Source organism: Helianthus annuus, chromosome 9 (assembly GCF_002127325.2).
Source record: "Helianthus annuus cultivar XRQ/B chromosome 9, HanXRQr2.0-SUNRISE, whole genome shotgun sequence".
NCBI classification, from domain to species: Eukaryota; Viridiplantae; Streptophyta; class Magnoliopsida; order Asterales; family Asteraceae; genus Helianthus; species Helianthus annuus.
Window position 1 is genome coordinate 115,560,830 of NC_035441.2, and position 3,986 is coordinate 115,564,815.

A 3,986-nucleotide genomic window follows, 5' to 3' on the forward strand; every position below is an offset into this window, starting at 1 on the left:
CGCAATACCTGAATCAGAAAAAGGAACACCCCGCGAAACCTTCGAAACCACCATCGGAACCTCACTAGCATTTCCCAGATTCAAATCAGGGGGAATATCCGGCGGAAAACCAGCAGACCCCTCCACACCATTCACCCTAACCTCGCTACTCAAATCAGGGGGAATATCCGGTGGAACACCAGCCGGACTCATAGCCAACAGGAAGGGAACAATGAGCAGAACAAAAATCACAGAAGAAAACGAAGCCGGAAAGAGAACAGAAGGAAAACCCTAGAAATCGCCGTACTTATGTTAGTTGTACACTAAAGCATCTTTTGCAAGATCTATGTTCCATATAGGTTTTAGAGAGATAAATAGACGGTGGAACGACCATCGTTTACGGTGCTGTACCCGACCGGCGAATGGCGATGATCTTCTTTGTGCAATGGCTACTTTAGGGTTTGAAGATTATAGTGAGCCATTAAAGTCATACTTGACAAGATACAGAGAGGTAATAAATTAAGTTTTTTAAATAAAAAAAGCATATCATTGATTAATTACTTTTTGTACAAGTAGTTACTGATGGATTCATGTTTGTATGCTGTCATGCTTGTGATCGAATTGCTCATGCAGATGGAGGTTAGTGAGCTTCTGTTGTATATCTTTAACTATAGTAATTAACCGATGTCTGTTTTGAATATAATTAATGATGCACAACCTATCGGCCATAATTTTTCGTGTATGCGAGTATTTTAACAGGTGATGATTGTAGTTTTTGTGGTTATGGTGGATTTCTTTCCCTGTTTTGAACAGGTTAGCACTTTCAAAATGGACTATATATATAAAAGCCTTAAAAGGTTTAACGATCAGAGTGTCAGAGTGGGTCAGATCAGGTTGCCAGCATTAGTTTGTTTTTTAGGAATGGCTGCTAGCATTAAATATGGTTTAATAAAAACTAACTACTTAGATAATAATCTGTCGTCTAACTTTGGCAGATCATGACGCTCCGAAGTCGAAGTATGACTCTAAAACTTCATGGTAAAAATGGCCGTGATGTTGGAAATATAGGTTCAATAACTGCATATAGAGGAAACCATTGCTTCTAAAACGGCTATGGCTGTTACGATGGGATTCCGATGTTTAAACTTTGATAACAAGGTTCGATTCTCTAAAAGTGTAACCACTCTCACTGAACGCCTACCACAATAATTATAATATAGTCATGGTCAATTTGATCCTTAGAATATGTTTTTGGATGTCGTACCAAGCGTTCCAATTCCATTGTCATTGCATCATGTGAAAACATATTTGTTTATTAATTTTGCATTTATTTTGTGTAGATATGCTTGCGAAACTGAAGGACTTGGAGCACTTTTAGAATGGGTATATTTTTGTTTTCCATTATATATAATTAGTAAGTAATCTATGGTGCGAAATGGAGCTAGACAATTGAATAATTCAGAACTGATCGCAAGAATCCGAACTGGTACTGTTAGATTCGGTTTGGTTAAAAACTGATTTGGACGAAAAAAAGTTTTTTTTTTCCGGTTTAAACTGGTTTGTTAAAACAGTTTACAAAGATCAAGAATGCTAACCGGTATACAAACTATCGGTTCAATTCGGGTTGTAAACGGTTTAAAAAAATGGTGGTATACAAACCGTCGGTTCGGTTCGGGTTGGAATCGGCTTTTTAAAAAACCGGTGTTAATGGAGTCATTGCATTGCATCATATGAAAACACGTTTGTTTATTAATTTTTCACTTATTTTTTGTAGATATGCTTGCGGACCCATACTGGTATTAATCGATTCGGTTTGGTTAAAAAATGACTTGGTCAAGAAAAGTATTTTTCCGATTTAAACAGGTTTTCTAAAACCAGTTTCAAAAATCGAGAGGTATGGTTTGGTTATTTTTAAAAAAGTTGGTGGTGAAATCTAGGACATTATCGTATAAGATTGTGATTCTTTTTAATTGATCTGAGTGTTTATGTCTCAACTTAAGACTCTAATTAATCGACTAATTAAGTAAAAAATTTCATATATCCTTAACTCTTGTAAAAATGGTAGGCTATGTGCCTCATTGGAGACAAAGAAAATGTACACGATCAAGAATGGTAACCGATATACAAACCATCAGTTCAGTTTGGGCTAAAAGCGTGCCAAGTAGTGCGTTCTACGGCGGGATATGGCGACTTGCATAAGGTAACCATGGATCTGAGTTATGATCCAAGTAAAAGTTGGCCGGTTTGTAGGACAAGTCACTCTTAGCATGTTTACAATTCAGTTGTCAATCTAACTAATTCAGCTTTGACTATCAACTAATTCTTTTAAATCACTATTTTCTGTTCAGAGTTTTTATAAAGATGATGTATAGTGTGATATATAATTGCATATTCAGAAATTAGTAAAAGATTAAAATAGTTTGGATAGTCAACCATAATCTGAAACGTCAAATTGCCTCTGAAGTTTGGATGCGCCAACACTCTCAGTGAGCGTTTAATGATTCTAAATGAAACTAATTGATGAATTTTGTACAGTTTTGATGTTTCAGTGTATGTCCTATAACTTTTGGCCTGTTCATGGTTGCATGTTAGGCTATTCATAGTTGATTTACATGAGGAAAGAAGGTTGCTAATTTGCGTTGTACACATTAAATGGATGACGACTAATCTTTTTTTTTTTTTTTGATTCATATTGATATTCATGCAGTATGATTTTTTGGATATTTTTTATTGTTTATGCCATCTTTAAGGTTCTCCAGTGTGTGATTGATGGTGTATTTGAACAATTATTAATTTATGCTTACGTGTTTTCTTTTGCAAGAGGAATCCGAACACACTTCGGCGGCCTCCCTTAGCGGTGATGGCTGGTGGTTTCTATCCGGATGGTGATGATGACGAACGGTGGTGGTGGTTCGAGCAAGTGGTGGTTGGAAAAAATTGGAGGTCGGAGTGGCGGTGGTTGCGGGTGTAGTTTGCGGCGGTGGTGTTTCAGCGTGGAGGGTGCGAACGGTGGTGGTCAAATCGGATGTGGGGGTTGTTGCTCTAATAGTATCTTAGATCCATTAATCTTATGTTGTTTTGTTAATTCCATCCAACCTCTATAGGTGTGGGGTGGTGTTCTTTTAGGTTTATCGGCTAGGCTGATGTTTTGAATCCTATGTTGTTTTGTTAATTCCATTCAACTTCTTCTTGTGCTAATCATGTTTTTTAATCGTATGTTATTTTGTTAATTCCATTCAACCTCTATACTCTTGGGTTGGTCTTTGATTCTGGTCTACTTGAATTAAAAGTGTTAAAAATATATTCTTTAATACAATTAGCATATATACCTTTTTACTGAATTTATTTTGCCTTTTTTACAAGTGGTATTCTTACCTTTTTGTACTTGGTGTGTTGCTATTGTTTTACACAGACAGGAGCCAACTGTTCAAGAAGGGCTTTATAATTGCTATTGTCTAGGATTCATTTCACTTTTTCCGTCTGAGTCTTTTCTGGTCTCTTTGGTCGTCTCTGTCCGTGTCTTCATTTAACCGTCAAGATACAACATGGTTGTGGTTGTTAATGTCTTTACATTGAACAATTGTTTTTGGTCACACACATCAAAATGTATGTCTGCTCGTATCGACTACACCGACTACATGTCAATTTGGTTCGCCGCCGCGGCGCAACGCGCGCGGGCCGGTTTTCTAGTTAGTACTAAAGAGTTGACCCACTGAAGTCACTACTTGACACTTGTTGCTAGTGTTAATACTACAACCACTAGAATTCATCTTTTTCCTTCTATTTTCAGCGATATGGGAACGGGAACACCATTGGTATCTTAAAGTTGGTTCAGGATTTTGACAATTTTAGTCGCATTGCCCAAGCATCAAAAGCACACATCACCTCCTTTGCAGTATCAAGCATCCCCTAGCCAGCATTTGCACCGTCGTATCTCCTGTCAAGGATCAGATCAACTTTTCAGGGGGCTAAAGTAAATTAGAAAATCGAGGCTTTTTCATAAATAA

At 37.2% G+C, this 3,986-nt stretch overlaps 1 long non-coding RNA gene across 2 annotated transcripts; it reads left to right on the forward strand.

Annotated features, from left to right (window-relative positions):
- The first annotated feature begins 495 nt into the window (after window positions 1–495).
- LOC110878247 lies at window positions 496–3,177 on the forward strand. 2 transcript variants are annotated; one of them, XR_004866999.1, is made up of 5 exons: window positions 496–618; window positions 793–1,137; window positions 1,320–1,362; window positions 1,754–2,179; window positions 2,801–3,177. It is a non-coding gene; the product is annotated as an uncharacterized LOC110878247 (long non-coding RNA). The 2 variants fall into 2 exon arrangements; XR_004867000.1 differs by having other exon boundaries at window positions 499–618; window positions 975–1,137.
- The last annotated feature ends 809 nt before the right edge of the window (window positions 3,178–3,986 follow it).